This window comes from Nomascus leucogenys, chromosome 5 (genome assembly GCF_006542625.1).
Source record: "Nomascus leucogenys isolate Asia chromosome 5, Asia_NLE_v1, whole genome shotgun sequence".
NCBI classification, from domain to species: Eukaryota; Metazoa; Chordata; class Mammalia; order Primates; family Hylobatidae; genus Nomascus; species Nomascus leucogenys.
Window position 1 is genome coordinate 117,719,696 of NC_044385.1, and position 17,170 is coordinate 117,736,865.

The window sequence follows — 17,170 nt, forward strand, 5'->3', positions numbered from 1 at the left end:
AGTAGCCATATTGAAGGAGAATTACAAAGGAGAGAATACTGAAAGAGAACAAAGTTGGAGACTGACAATACCAGATTTCAAGACGTATTATCAAGCACAGTAATCAAGACAGTGTGGTACTGATGAAAGAATGATAGACAAATGGATTAGTGGAACAGAATACAGAACCTAGAAATAGACCCACATGAATATAGTCAACTGATTTTGACAAAAGAGCAAAGGAAATGCGATGGTGCAAAATAGTCTTTTCAAGAAATGATGCTGGAACAACTGGATTTACATGCAAAATTTTACAAAGAAAATCTAGACACAGACTTTACACCCTTCACAAAAATTCACTCAAAATAGACCATAGACCTAAATGTAAAACACAAAATTATAAACTCTTAGAAGATAGGTAAAATTCTAGCTGAACTTGGTTATGGAAAAGGCTTTTTAGATATACCACCAAAGGCACAATTTATGAAAGCAATAACTTGTAAGCTGGACTTCATTAAAATTAAAAACTTCTGCTCTGTGAAAGAATATGACAAAAGAATGAGAGGTGAATCCATAAATTGGTGGAAAATAATTGCAAAAGATACAACAGATAAAGGATTGTTATCCCAAAGATAGAAAAATACATAAAACTCAACAATAAGAAAACATACAACCTGATAAAAAAAAATTGGCCAAAGACCTCAAAGGACACCTCATGAAAGATAAACATATAAAATATGCTGCACATTTTAAATCATCAGGCAAATGCAAATTAAAACAACCATAAAATACCACTATATACCTATTAGAATGGTCAAAATTCAAAACACCAAATGCTGGCAAGGATGTGGAGCAACAGGAACTATCAATAATTGTTGCTGGGAATGCAAAATGGTAGTCTGGAAGACAGTTTCTTACAAAATTAAATATACTCTTATATGTTCCAGCAATCACAGTACCCAAATGAATTCACATGAAAACTGGCACATGGATATTTACAGCAGCTTTATTTGTAATTGACAAAACCTGGAAGCAACCAGGTTGCTCTTCAGTAGGTAAACACATAAATGTGGTACATCCTACAGTGGAATATTATTCAGCACTGAAGAGAAATGAGCTGTGAAGCCATGGAAAGAACATTACAGGCATATTATTAAGAGAAAGAAGCCAGTCTTAAAAGGTTATATACCATGTGATTCCCACAATATGAGATTCTGGGAAGGGCAGAATTGTGGTGACATTAAAAAACAATCAGTGGTTGCTAGAGGTTGGGGAGCAGGAGGAATGAAAGATGGAGCACAGATGATTTATAGGGAACTGAAATCGTTTTCCAAGTACCCTAATTGTGGATACATGTTATTTTACATTTGTCCAGACCCAAAGAATGTACAATATCAACAGTGAATACTAACGTGAACTCTGGATTTTGCATGATTATGATATGTCAATATAGATTCATCAATTAAAAGCACTTAGTGTGTGATGTTGATAATGGGGGAGGCTATGCATGTGTGAAGGCAGGAGGTATGTGGGAAATCTCTATCTTCCTCTCAATTTTTGCTGTAACCTAAAACTGCTCTTAAAAAAGTAAGTATTAAGCGATGGCTTGACATAAGCTAGATCATCTCAAAATATTTCTAGTCAAAGAATAGATCATAGAGGTGAATCCAGTACATACATATATTGTATGTATGTATCATATGTATTTATATTATATATTATATACAATATATACATTATGCTATTTGACTACAGCATTCTCTTTTTCCAGTGTTTCTTTATGCTTGTCTTGCTGGTAATAAAGACAGTCCTCAGGGCAAAATGTTTTATTATGTTGTGATGTGTTAATTTTGGGGAATTGTTTTCCAGTTATGAATATTTACTTTGATATGGTTTCCAATAAGAATGCCTTGTGTATTTGAGTAATCAAGGATCTCTTTAAGAAGCCATTAAGTGCTTTGGATAAGACGGGCTCATCTTATCTCATCAAAATTGAGAAATATATACAGAGAATCATCCTTTATAACATTAACTACACTTCTGCTATGTTTATTCCAACTTTCCATTAAGAAATGAACTAAATGGTATTATAACTACCCAATTAGCTAGCAGTGTCCAATTTGGAGTATGATTAAGAATCTTTGATCTCATACACAATGAAAAATGTTCAGTGGATGTATATACAAATCTGAGCTTATACATCTGAGCTAGAGAATTACCAAAACCACTGCAAATGCTGTGCTATTTCAGAATTAATTTAAATAAATCTATGTTTCTGCAGATCTTGACATTCTCAAAAGGCATTAAAGGCCAGGTAAAGCCAGATAGTTTAATATAACAATTTTATTTAAAGTAAGTACCTGTTTTCTAACCAGCACCTTATAATTATCAGATAGCTGATTATCTTTCTGGCCATGTCTTTACAATGAATTAAATGTATTTATGATGATAAATGCACACATGTAAATTTTCAAAAACATTTCTTTCTTCATATGAGGCCAAAAATATGCAGGGTATCTGTACCTATGAACAAAAAAACATATATATGAAAATGAGCACGTTAGCTAAGTGTTTACTTTTTATAGCAAACTAAGATAGATGTTTACATATTTTACGAAAATTAATACTGCCTTAGTATTTGATGTTGTTTGAGTAGAGATGGAATTCTGGATTATTAATTAAGGACACAATCAGGAAATAGTTAAATATTACACATTTCCATAGTAAAGTGGTATAAAAATGGTAATTATGTAATTTATTTTCAAGGAGACAGTAATGGTATACAGTGATGAAAACAAGTCAAATTGGGGAAAGTAACCCTTCATTCAAAGACTATGTTCATGATCCAAGCCAAAAATGAACATTAAGCAAGAGAATGCAATCAAATCCTAGAGTGTCTACTCCCAGTTTCTGAAATCTGACTGAACTTAACTTTTTGAAAAGAGATGGGAGATTTTGTACCCTAAAACCTAAAGTATAATAATAATAAAAAATAAAAAAATAAAAAAAATAAAAAGAGATGGGAATCTCTCTATGTCATCCAGGCTGGTCTTGAACTCTTGGCCTTAAGTGATCTTCCAGCTTCAGCCTCTCAAGTAGCTGGGACAACAGGTGCTGTGCCACTGCCCCTGGCTTTGAACCTAAATGTTAAATACATTTGAAAATAGTTACAAAATGAAAATAGTCTTGGATTTTCAAGTACCTTAAAAATTTTTACTTGGGAACATTCCCCTAATATTTTAAGCAATGTCATTTTAATTGTCTTTTCTTTGATTTTTGAAAGTGCTGAACTTGAAACTGTTAAGATATAAAATAAAAAATCAGACAAATGGTTGTATTGATTATAAAATAAACCACTTCTGTAGCTTTTAAAAGAGCCTAAATATTTGGCTTTTAGACCTAACAGGTATAAAAACCCAATCTGGGTTTTATGCATAAAATAATGAAACCATTTGCCTCCTTATATTGTGTACTATATAGCATTTAGTGTCATCGGATAGGCCAATTGGTTGTAAAATCAAAAATACTATCTAATGAATGTTATTCTCTCATAAAGCACTAAAGCAGCAAAGGAGTTCTCTTTAACACGTGGTTTTCAAAACTGCATTTGCTTACTACAGTTCATCTTCATTTTTGAAAAAATTTGGTAATAATAGACATATTTTAAGCAATCTTTGCTGGCAACATGATGAAAATAATGATTTTTATTTTAGTTTCAGGAAAGTTTGAATAAAAAGTATGTCCACATTCTCAAGTAGAGATTAGGTGATAAAATAGTTAAAAAATATCAAATTACAGGCATAATTAAATTTCCATAAATTTTTCCTAATAAAAAGGGGCTTTATTTCGGTGTTTCACAATAAACTTTATCTTATCAAGCATGTATGGAGAAAATAAATTCAGTCACTAGTTCCATCTATACTGGGACTAATCTTTAAAGGCATGCTGTCATATATTGTCAACTTCCAATTTTTGGTAAGAGATATATGAGAGACATAAAGATTTTTTTAAATTGTAAGATAAAGATTATAGAAGATGATATACAAATTAATCTATAAGATTAAATGAAATTATTTGTGTGAATAATTTCGAAGTAATGCTATAAGAGTTTTAGAAACTTGTTTTACAGAAAAAAAATTGTAAATTTTCCTCAAAAATATATTGATTGCATAATTAAGAGGTGAGTTGCTGATTTAGTAAAATAAAGTTTGTATAAAAAATAAAATTTTATTAATTAAAACCTTAGCTAGGTGCAGTGGCTCATGCTTGTAATCCCAGTGCTTTGGGAGGCTGAGACAGGAGAATTGCTTGAGTCCAGGAGTTCTAGACCAGCCTTAGCAAGGACAACATAGTGAAACTTATTAAAATGATTTATTGTTATTTACATAATATAAAAATGTAGTATAGTCGGCCGGGCGCGGTGGCTCACGCTTGTAATCCCAGCAGTTTGGGAGGCCGAGGCGGGTGGATCACGAGGTCAGGAGATCGAGACCACGGTGAAACCCCGTCTCTACTAAAAATACAAAAAATTAGCCGGGCGTGGTGGCGGGCGCCTGTAGTCCCAGCTACTCAGAGAGGCTGAGGCAGGAGAATGGCGTGAACCCGGGAGGCGGAGCTCGCAGTGAGCCGAGATAGCGCCACTGCACTCCAGCCTGGGCGACAGAGCAAGACTCCGTCTCAAAAAAAAAAAAAAAAAAAAAAAATGTAGTATAGTCAATAAAATGTTAAGAAAATCTAGGCTGTTGCATTTATTGAGGGGGAAATCTTTACCAATAAAAAATCGAAATGTAAGGACAATACAATTTATGCCATTATGAAACAGGAAATTGCAGCAGATTGTTTCTGAGAAGAAATACTGTTTTCTTACGTAGGACATACAAGCTAATAATTTGTCTTACTATTATCTTAAAATTTTCATTCTTTACCTTGATGATTGGTTTAATATATTGGCTTCTCAATTCCCTGATACCTTCAATGATCTTTTCCTCTACTTCACCATAGCCACACACTTCCAATGTCACTTTCATCACTTCAAATTGTTTGATTCCTAAATCAGGCCACATCTTCTTACCTTTGCAGCTACTTGCTCAGCTTTGACCTATTCAGTTGCCTGCTTTGGGTCATGGTGCCCACTGCTCAGAGTTCTACTTTTTAATCTTCACTCTACATTCAGCAAAGCACTGTTTCTTCCCTGGAATATTGCAGTGGCCTCCTAACTCATTTCCATGAACTCACTACTGTGGGACATTGTTCACAATGTCTGCTATGGTCTAAATGTTTGTGTATGAAGTTCGTTGTTAAAACCCATCCCCAATATTGTGGCATTAAGAATGTGGGGTCTTTGGGAGGTGTTTGAGTCATGAGTCCCCCATCCTCATGAATGAGATTAGTGTCCTTATCAAAAAGACCTGAGAAGGCTTGTGCACCTCTTCTTCCATGTGAAGGCACACATAGGTTACTGTCTATGAGGAACAGGCTCTTACCAGATAATGAATCTGTTCATATCTTGGTCTTGCACTTCCCAGCCTCCAGAACTATGAGAAATAAATTTCTTTTTTTTTTATTTACCAAATTTAAGGTATTTTGTTATAGTAGCCCAAATAGTCTAAGACAATCATAACTGATTCTTTGAAAAATATGAGTATTTTAATTCCAGCCTCTGGATTAAAAAACTTTCATTAATTCTCATTGATTTTAAGATAATGTTCTAATTTCTAACAAATCCAAAAACATATAACCACTTTGTATTACTTTAGCTTTGGTCAGAGATTCAGAGTTCTCTTCAGGGTATTTATTTAGATCTATAAATACTATTTTATCATACTTATGTACAAATATCTCCATGCACTTCCCTTTCATATATTAGGACATTATTCAGAAAATTATATTTTGCCTCACCATCTACAACGTAAGATATTTGTATATTTACCATTTCAATTAAAATAATTTGAATAGATAATATGTGAAACTATACCATAGTGAGATGTGAAGTTTGCAACAATAATTTGTTTTCTTTTTCATTTACATAAAAACATTTATCTTATTTCTAAATAACAAGATAGACCTGGTAGTGTCCTCCTTTGTAGCTATCAGAAAGCACTGGGTGTTGCCACACCACTTAGACACTTATTGCAAAGTGATACTTCACCGTCGGTTAGATCAATATGTCTGTGCCTTCATCCCAGGAGGCCAGTAGAGCAGGAAATTGCAAATTAGTGATAGAATTTGGAAGAGCAAGTGAGGTTCAGTTGCCCTATATTATGAAAAAGTGTATAATGCTTTCGGTTTGATTTTGTAGTTGTGCTAATATTTTTGTCCTTAAACTGCTCCTTTTATTTTCCCTTCCTCTGAAATGGAACTGAAATCACTTTATGGTATATTACTATTTTATTTTTCTTACAGCTACTTATTTCATTATGTGAGTTCTCAAATTCTGCTTTTCACAAACTAGGCAAACTAGGCTATTTAGATATGAATCAGAAATGTATTGAAACAGGAATATAATTATCTTGATTTATAATAATGCTTCTATTTTTAAAGTGGACAGATCTTAGCATAATTTTTATAAAATTAAATTTTCAATAATTTTTTCTAACTCTAACCACATTTCAATAAAATATTAGTGGTTTCAAAATCACAGTTCCAACATTTGAACTGATCAGCATAATCTTCATTGATTAATATAAATAAAATATAGTGGGATTTTATATTCCGTTAAAACCTATTTATAAAATTAATTTGAAACATTTGATTTCCTTCCATATCAAAAAGTTTTCAGGGCATATCTTATTATCCATTCCTGTCTTCTGTAATCTATTGTCTTCTCTCTTTCATTGTTTTGGGACAAATGGTGGAAGCTTGTTTTTTGGGAACTGAGATAATAGATAATTGAGGAATAATTTTTAATAGTTGTTTTCCTACCCAGCCTGCTTCAAACCTCAACATTTGGGGGGTGGGGAGGTTAGAATCTAAGAAGAATTTCCTTCTAGGGTTTCTAGAAATACCTGAGACTGGGTAATGTATAAAGAAAAGAGGTTTAATTGACTCACAGTTCTGCATGACTGGGAAAGCCTCAGGAAACCTATAATCATGGCAGAAGGGGAAGCAAGCACACCCTTCTTCACGTGGCAGGAGGAAGGAGAAATGCCAAGTAAAGAGGGGAAACCCCCTTATGAAACCATAAGCTCTTCTGAGAACTCACTCATCATGAGAACAACATGGGAGTAACCACCCCATGTTTCAATTACCTCCCATCAAGTCCCTCCCACGACATGCAGGGATTATGGGAACTGCAAGTTAAGATGAGATTTGGGCAGGGACACAGCTAAACCATATAATCATCTATCACTGTTTAGTGGCCACCCTACAGAATTAGAAGGGCTTCGCCCAAAATTTGGTTCAGATGAGAAGATTGATGATGCTATACATACATCAAAATTATGTAAACAGGCTTATTACTGAATGAGGATTTATGGGAGAGCAGGACAGTCTTCCTAATTTGGTCCAAAAATGAAAAAAGGAAAAATACTGGTTTGGAATTTTTATGGTGGTTTGGGGGAGTGGTCAAAGTGAGGTTCACAACTGCAGGCAGGGTCTTATGTAGTTTTGAACCTCCTGCCAGCACCAGAGGAGAAAGCATCAGGCTCTCTCAACAGCTTGCAACCATGTGGGGCAGAAAGAGGGGTGAATCTTAAAAGTTTTCCATAGTCAAACTTTTGATTACAACAACTATCTACTAAATGCATTTTTCTTCCCAAAGACTGAAGTTTGGTCTTTTTTCATATGTTAGCTGACTGATTATATGATATGAGAATATGAGTAAACAGGTCAAAACATGAGACATTTGAAGAGAACATCATTGATTTCAAAAGAAAAGGAGTATGCTGGATTACTGATTTCCTCAGAAACAAAACTGTAAGAACAGATGGACCAGTACTTTTGAATTAGCATAACAAAAACACAACAGCATAATGTATCAAGAGAAAAATGTTAGTAATATTAAATAAAAGTGCATGAGGAATTACCAGAATAATTATGATCCATGAAACATTCAAGAAAATAAATTCAGAATATCATAGTAATATATATAACAAAATAAGCAAATCAAAAAACAAGACCAAAGAAATATTTCAAAAGATCACAGAAAGAGAAATAAAATTGTGAGGAAGAACTATGTGAAAAGTAATCATAATGACTGTTGTGGCATTTAAAAATATAAAAGGCAGATTGAATATATGTAGTATAATATATACTTTCTAATGTATGAAAGAGAAAAAATAACTAAAAACCCACACATAGTAGTAGCATTTAAAAGACAAAGAAATGGAGATGACGTCAGCAAAATAGAAGAATAGGAAGTCTCAGGCTGCAATCTCCACCAACCGCCCCCAATCCCCCATGCCACCCAACACCCACAGAAAGTATAGCTAGCAACTATCTACAGACCATGCATCTTTTTGAAAACCTTGATACTTGGCAACTATCTTGAGACACCCACGTCATTTGTGGAACTGAATGAAAACAAATTAGATGAGTAGGAATGATCTCACTATGATGCTGTCCTTCATCCCCCCTGAAGTCAGTCAGCACAATGCCAGACAGAGGATTTCCCTGGGCCCACAGTTTCTACAGTGGGGGAAAGAAAACTGGAGGCATCCAATCTTCCCTAGCATTCTGAGACACTTCCCAGAAAGCCCACTTCAGTCTCAACTCATGGGGAACAATGGGGCTAAAGGCATAGCTAAACTGCCTGAGGTCAGATAGAAACAAAGGAGGCAGAGCTCATAGTGACCAGCCTACAGATCTCGCTGGTAGTTTTGTGTTCTTGACAGCTCAATCAGTGATACCAGCTGACTTTATAACCACTCTTTAAAACTGAGCTGATTGCCTTCATAAGTAAGGTAAGCAGTTCATTTTACTTTGAGTCTCTAGATAGCTAATCTCCATACTTCGCCTCAGAGCATGACCTAATGACCTTTCCCAGGCAGGGACACTCCCACAGCCATACATTTTGGAGAAGTATAGAGGCTAGACCTGCTTGACCTGAGCGATCAAATGGCCACTCAGCCAAAAGCTCACCACAGGCCTCCATCTGAGTGGGAGGCAATCCTCAGTCATGTATTTCCAAGGAGCATAGCCTCTGATCTGCCTGTCCCAAGCAGTGACTGACATCTCAGAGCACAGCCCGTAGCCCTGCTCAACTGCAGATCCCATACAGTAGAATTTCCTGGCCAGGAAATACATCCGCTTCCTAGCCTGACAGCAGAATCTTGCCAGCAATTCTTTGATGGCGGAACTCAGCTAGCAGCCTCACCTGACGTTAGAGCAAAGTCAGTGAGCCCATGGATTAGAGAACACGTAACAAGATCTGCCTGCCTGGGATTGTCACCAACTGGCCTTTCCAGAGTCACAGGCTAGTCTAAATAGCGAGGGTCTATTCCTGCCAAATAACACTTAAAAAGACCAGAAGAGGAGGCTGTCTCCTCAAATGCACAGAAAACAATGCAAGCGCGCAAGGATTATGAAGAATTAGGGAATCATTACACTCCAAGGGAAACTAATAAAGCTCCAGTAATGGGCCCTAAAGAAATGGAGATCTCTGCAATGACTGACAATTCCAAATAATCTTCCTAAAGAAGTTCAGTAAACTATAAGAATATATGGATAAAAAATCAAGTAAAATTTGGAAGACAACTCACAAAGTGAGCTTTACAACAAAATAGAAACAATTTTAAAAAACAGAAATCCTAGAGATGAGGAAAACAATGATTGAACGGAAAATAGATTCAACAGAAGATGTGATTAAGCAGCAGAAAAAAATCAGTGAGCTGGAAAACAAAATTTACCAATTATTCAATCAAAGGAGCCAAAAGACAAAAGACTGAAAAAATGTAACGAAATCCTACAGGAATTATGGGACACCATGAAGAGACCAAACTTACACAACAGAAGTTGCAGAAGGTGAATAAAGAGAACAAGGGCCGTAGAGCATATTTAAAGAAATAAGGGCTAAAAAAACCTTCCATATTCTGTGAATAGATGCCAAAATCCAGGTGTAGGAAGCACAGAAGTCTTCACTCAAATACAACCGAAAGGGGGATTAATCAAGACACATAGTAATCAAACTACCAAAAATCAAAGACAAAAAATTCTGGAGCAGCAAGGAATAAGAAACCCATCACATACCAAGAAGTGTCACTATCAGCAGATTTCTCAGGGGAAACACTGCAGGTCAGGAAAGAGTGGGATGACATATTCAAAGTGCTAAAGAAACACAAGCTTTTAACTGAAAATACTTTAATCAGAAAATTGGTCTTTTAGGAATGAGGAAGAAATAGAAACTTTCCCAGAAAAATGAAAGCAAAGGGATGTCATAACCATTACGCCAGTCTTGTAAGAGTTGCTTAAAGGACTTCTTTAAGCTGAAACAAAAAGCCACAAATTAATAATGATACATATGAAACTACAAAGCTCAGTGGTATAAGTAAAGCAGAGCCATATTCAGAATACTCAAGTACTTTAATGATCACAGGTAATTTTATCCCTGGTACCAGAATTAAAAGACAAAACTATTAAAACTATAGCTGAAATAAATCATCAAGGGACACACATTACAAAATGATATAAATTCTGACCTCAACAACATAAAATGTGTGTGGGAGGAGCAAAAGCGTGGAGTCGTATGCAAGTTAAGTTTTATCAGCTTGAAATAGGCTGTTTTATATAGATCTCTAGAGATCTCTAGAGATCTCTCTAGAGATCTACATATATAGATATCTTATATGTAAACCTCATGAGAAACACAAAGCAAAAGTTATTAGGACAAAAAAACTGGAAAGGTCAAAGCATACCACTTCTTAAAAATCAATACATAAAGGAACACAGCATAAGAGGCAGAAACAAAGTATCTACAAAACAACCAGAAAACAATTAACAAAATGGTAATAGTAAGTCCTTGCCTATCAATAATTACCTTGAATATAAATGTGTTAATTCTCCAAAAAAGAAAGTAACTGAAAGGATAAACAAGCCCCAACTATTTGCTGCCTATAAGGGCCTCACCTTGTATTTTAGGACACACACAGACTGAAAATAAAGGGATGAAAAAAGATATTCCGTGCAAATGAAAACAAAAAGAAGAGCTCAAAAACTGAAATAGGAGACACATAAGAACATCATATGATAATAAAGGGGTCAATTTATCAAGAGGATGTAATAATAGTAAATATACATATACTCAACGTTGGAGCACCTAAAAATATAAAACAAATAGGAAATGATTTTGAGAGAGAGAGAGATTGTCATACAATAATAGTAGGAGACTTTAATATATCACTTTTAACAGTGGATTGATTATTCATACAGAAAATTAATATGAAAACATGGGACTTGAACAACACATTAGATCAAATGGACCTAACAGACATACACAGAACATTCCATCCAATAGCAACAGCATACACAATATTCTCAAGCACACAGAGAACATTCTCCAGGATAGATCACCTGTTATGACAAAAGCCTGAGTTTTCTCAAGAAGTTTGAAATTACAGCAAGAATCTTTTCTGACCCACAATAGTATAAAACTAGAAATCAATAATGAGGAATTTCAAAAAACTCACAAATACATATAAATTAAACAACACGCTCCTGAATAACTAATGGGTCAATACAATTTTTAAAACAATGATTTAAAAATATCTTGAGACAAAAATGGAAACACAACATGCCAAAACTTACGGAATACAGCAAAAGAAGTTCTAAGAGGAAAGTTTATTACAATAAATGTTTACCTAAAAAAAAAAACAGATTTCAAACAATTAATCTTATTCATCAAGGAGCCAGAGAAAAGCTAAATGCAAAGATAGGGGAAGGAAATAATAAAGATTGGAGTAGAAGTAAATGAAATGGAGACTAGCAAAACAATACAAAAGATTAATGAAACTAAGTGTCAGGTTTTTTAAAATTTTAATTTAATTTAATTTGAGATGGAGTTTCACTCTTGTTGCCCAGGCTGGAGTGCAATGGCATGATCTCGCCTCACTGCAACCTCCACCTCCCACGTTTAAGCGATTCTCCTACCTCAGCCTCCCAAGTAGCTGGGATCACAGGCATGCGCCACAACGGCTGGCTAATGTTTTATATTTTTAGTAGAGATAGGGTTTCTCCATGTTGGTCAGGCTGGTCTCGAACTCCCGACCTCAGGTGATTTGCCCACCTTGCCCTCCCGAAGTGCTGGGATTACAGGTGTTAGCCTCGCACCCAACCAGGTTTCTTTTTTTAATTATTTTTAAATACAAACAAAATGAACAAACCTTTAGCTGTATTAACGAGAAAAAAGACTCAAAATCTGAGTTGAAATCAGAGACATTAGAACTGATACCACATAATAGAAAGAATCATAAGCAACTATTATAAATATATAGCAACAAATTGGATAACCTAGAAGAAATGAATATATTCCTAGGCATATACAACCTCCCAAGATTGAATCATGCAGAAATAAAAAATCTGAAATGACCAATAACAAGTAAGGAGATTGAATCAGTAATAAAAATTTTCCCATCAAAGAAAAACCCAAGACCTGATGGCTTGTGGTTGAATTCTATCTATTTTTTAAAGAACTAGTACTAATTCTCAAAGCCTTCCCAAAAATTGAAGAGGAGGGACTCTTTTTTTTTTTTTTTAGCTCATTTATCAAGTCACCATTACCCTGATACCAAAGTCAGACAAGGAAATTACAAGAAAATAAAACTACAGGCCAATATCCTTGATGAACATAGATATGAAAATCCTCCATTATATTCTAGCAAACTGAATTTATCAACACATTAAAGGGATCATCCATCATGATCAAGTGGTGTTTCTCCCGAGGCACAGGAAGCTTCAACATAAGTAAATCGGTAACTGTGATACATCACATTAACAGAATGAAAGACAAAAACCATATCATTCTCTTATTAGATGCAGAAAAAACACTTGACAAAATTCAACATTCTTTCATGATAAAAACTCACCAAATTTAGTATAGAAAGAATGTACCTTAACACATTTAAGGCCATATATGAGAAGTCCACAGCTAACACTGTACTCAATGGTAAAAAATTGGAAAGCTTTCCTTTAAGATCCGGAACAAGATGAGGATGTCTACTTTCACCACTCCTATTCAACATAGTATTGAAAGTCCTTACTATAACAATTAGTCAATAGAGAAATGAATTATGCTAAGTAAAATAAAGTAGGCACAGAAAGGCAAATACATGTTCTCCCTTATGTGTAGAATCTAAAACAATTGAACTCATAGAAGCAGAGAGCACAAAGATAGTTACAGAGATTGGAGGCTGGGAAGAATAGACAGATTATGGTCAAATGGCCCAAAATCTCAGACAGAAGGAAGTTCTTGTTTGCTCAGATCTATTGCACAGCGTAGTGAATATAGTTGAAAATTATGTACTGTAATTTCAAAATTGCTAAGAGTAAATTTCAAAAGTTCTCACCACACAACTGATGTTTGAGAGGATAAGTATATTGATTAGCTTAATTTTATTACACATTGTATATATAAATCATCACATCACTTTTTACTCCATAAACATGTGTTATAAATTGTCAGTTTACAATAAAATAGTTTTTAAAAGACCAAGACAATTCAAAAAGTTTAGAGAGACAATAAGTCACCTATAAAGGAATAAAAATTATATAGATACCAAATTTCTCAACACAGACACTGGAAACAAGGCAACGGTGTAATAACTTCAAAGTTTTGAGGAAAGTAACAGAAGTTAAAATAGTATACAAAAAAGACTATTTCAAGTATAAAGTCATATAGCCACTCTTCTCTAGCCTACAAGTCTTCAGAAGCTTTGCTGCACAAATATCCACAATGAAAAACTTTTTTGTACTTGGTTAATATTTTTAAATCAGTTTTTATTTTCTATTTCAATAATATATTTATTTTAAAATATTTTAAAAACCCTAACAAAATATACATTTTTCTATTCAGATCATCAGGAAAAGACAAAAAATAAATAACAAACGTACAAATGAAAAGATACTAACTGCATACAAAGTAGAGATTTTAGTGATAGTATGGGAATAGTATATTATAATTTTTAAAAATTAGGTAAAATTGATACACTTTTGAAATAACACAATTTATCAGCATTGATTTCTACTTCCTTAATGCATATTTATTAAAAATATGGAATAAAATTACGTTTAATGTTAAAATATTAGAAGCAATATTTTTAAAGACAGAAACAAGGTTGTGAAGTCCACAATGAACCTTTCTGTTCAACATTGTTTTTGAGGCCCTACCTCAGGCAATACCAAAATAAAGATAAGAGTATAAGGATTGTAATTTAGGAAAAAAAGTTATTTTTCCATATGATGTTATTTACATAAAAAACAAAAAGAATCCACCTACAAATTATTTGATATAAGTGTTTAACAAGGTTGTAGATAAAAATTGATGCATAAAGACAATTGGTATAGAAATTTCAGTTGCATTTCTGTACAAAGGTAGCAAACTAGGAAGTTTAAAGATAATGTATAACTTAAAATTGTATGAAAGAATATCAGGTATCTAAGAATAAATCTATGATGTAAAAAATACAGAGAAAATGATACGAATTAGAGGAACCAATTAAGACATATCACGTTCATGGGCAAGATGACAATAGTGTGAAATAGTGATTCTTTCTAAATTGATCAGTGTTGTTCCAATCAAAATTCCAAAGTAATTATTTATAAAACTCAAGAATGTGATTTTAAGATTTTTGTGGAAGAGTAAAGTACAAAGAATATATAAGATGATCAGAAGAAAAGAAGTGATGAGATACCTGTTAAACCAGATGACTTAACTCTTGAGCTTTGGTTACTCAGTGTGGCATAGGTGCAGAAACAGTCAGAATGCTGAGAAACAGAACCATGCTTGCGTGGAACTTCATTATATAACAAAATTGCCATGCCATATCAGTGAGACAGGGAAGGGGCTATTCCACAAATGAACCTGAAAACCATATGAAAAAAACTGAATAACTCATATATTGACACCAAAAATTAATCATTTATGTAAAAATGTCAAAAAACGTGGCTAAAAATATAAATGAACATTATTAGATTCAAGTAATACATGTTCATATAAGGTTGGTTATAACAGGAAATGTTGCGTTTAATTATATTAAGAGAATTCTTAAAATGCTACCATAACTAAGCCAGAAGCTATGTTACAAACTTGGATAATTGTACACAACTAGCAAAGTATTAGTGTCAAGAACACATAAAGAACTCTTAAAAATGAATAAGAAAATGCTAATAATTCAATGGAAAACTGCCAAAAGATATAAGTAGATATTTTGCAGAAATGAAAACACACGTGATCAATAAACATATGATAGGCAATAACATTACTGATCATGAAGATTCTAATCAAGATAGCCATATGATGCCATTTTCCACCTATTGTATATTTAAGAATATGAAGTCTGGAATAACAATGTTGGAGAAGATGTGTATCTATGGTGTCTTGATATATGACTGGTGGAAGTATACATTAGTAAACCAGTTTTGGAAATAGTTTTATTTTCTAAACAATGAAAATTAAAATATTTATGCACTTGAAAGCTCAGACATCTTTGGTATATATCCAAGAACAATGCCTGCCCATGTATGCCTGTTTGCAAAATAGGATTGGAGGACAATGAAAAAAAAATATTGATGGTGGTGCTGTTCACAATAGCAAAAGTCTAGAAGCAATTGAAATGTGTATCAGTGGAGACTTGACGAAGTAACTGCCAGATAGTCATATGATGATACGAGTTTTTAAAAAAGAAATATAATGGTACACAACAACATGGATTTATCTTGAAAAATATAGAAAAAGTATGTTCTCAAAGATTGCATGCATCATGAAATCTCTCATATAAAGTAATATCTGACTATAAAGAAAGTAAGGAAAGGACAAGCACGGGAATGGAAAGAATCTCAATTTTTCTCAGATTATGAAGTGGAGAGGTAAGATTGAAAGGAAACTTTTGGTTTAGAAAGAGGAAAATGTCATTTTCAGAGAAGGGGAAAAAAGAGTGGACCAATTTTTATTTATTTTTTGCTTTAGGTTTAGAGGTACTATGCAGGCTTGTTACGTAGGTAAACTTGTAGAGAAACTTCACAGAGGCTTGTTGTATAAATTATTTAATCATCCAGGTACTCAGTCTAGTACTCCATAGTTATTTGTTTGATACTCTTCCTCCTCCCCACTCCACCTTCAAGTAGACCACAGTGTCTTTTGTTCCCCATGGTCTGTTATGTCAATGTATTCTCATCGTTTAGTGACCGTTTACAAGTGAGAACATGTGGTATTTGGTTTTCTGTTCCTGCATTAGTTTGCTATGGATAATGGCCTTCAACTCCATCCATGTTCCTGCAAAGGAGTTGATCTTGTTCTTATTCTTATATTTCATAATGTATTTTTTTTTTTTTTTTTTTTTATTTATTTTTTGTACATGTGCAGTTTGTTACATATGTATCATGTGCCATGTTGATTTCCTGCACCATTAACTCGTCATTGCATTAGTATATCTCCTAATGCTGTCCCTCCCCCCCCCCCCCCACAGTCCCTGGATGTATGTTCCTTCCTGTGTCCATGATTCTCATTGTTCAATTCCACTATGAGTGAACATGCGTGTTTTTTTTTTCCTTGCGATAGTTTACTGAGAATGATGTTTTCAGTTTCATTGTCTACAAAGAACAATCATCATTTTTTATGCTGCATAGTATTCCATGGTGTATATGTGCCACATTTTGTTAATCCAGTCTATCGTTGTTGGACATTTGGATTGGTTCCAAGTCTTTGCTATTGTGAATAGTGCCGCAGTAAACATATGTATGCATGTGTCTTTATAGCAGCATGATTTATAGTCCTTTGGGTATATACCCAGTAATGGGATGGCTGGGTCAAATGGTATTTCTAGTTCTAGATCCCTGAGGAATCGCCACACTGACTTCCACAATGGTTGAACTAGTTTACAGTCCCACCAACAGTGTAAAAGTGTTCCTATTTCTCCACATCCTCTCCAGCACCTGTTGTTTCCTGCTTTTTTAAAGATGGCCATTCTAACTGGTGTGAGATGGTATCTCACTGTGGTTTTGATTTGCATTTCTCTGATGGCCAGTGATGATGAGCATTTTTTCA

General features: G+C 34.1%; 1 protein-coding gene and 1 long non-coding RNA gene across 2 annotated transcripts in view; one reads left to right on the forward strand and one right to left on the reverse strand.

The window, feature by feature from the left end:
- The window catches only part of GPC5 (glypican 5), a 1,458,424-nt gene that overhangs the window by 937,652 nt on the left and 503,602 nt on the right, over positions 1 to 17,170 (forward strand). The gene's annotated exons all lie outside the window — the stretch shown is intronic.
- LOC105739852 lies at positions 2,027 to 15,433 on the reverse strand. Its single transcript, XR_001115840.2, has 3 exons — positions 14,820 to 15,433; positions 5,463 to 5,513; positions 2,027 to 2,502 (listed from the first exon to the last, which is right to left on the reverse strand). It is a non-coding gene; the product is annotated as an uncharacterized LOC105739852 (long non-coding RNA).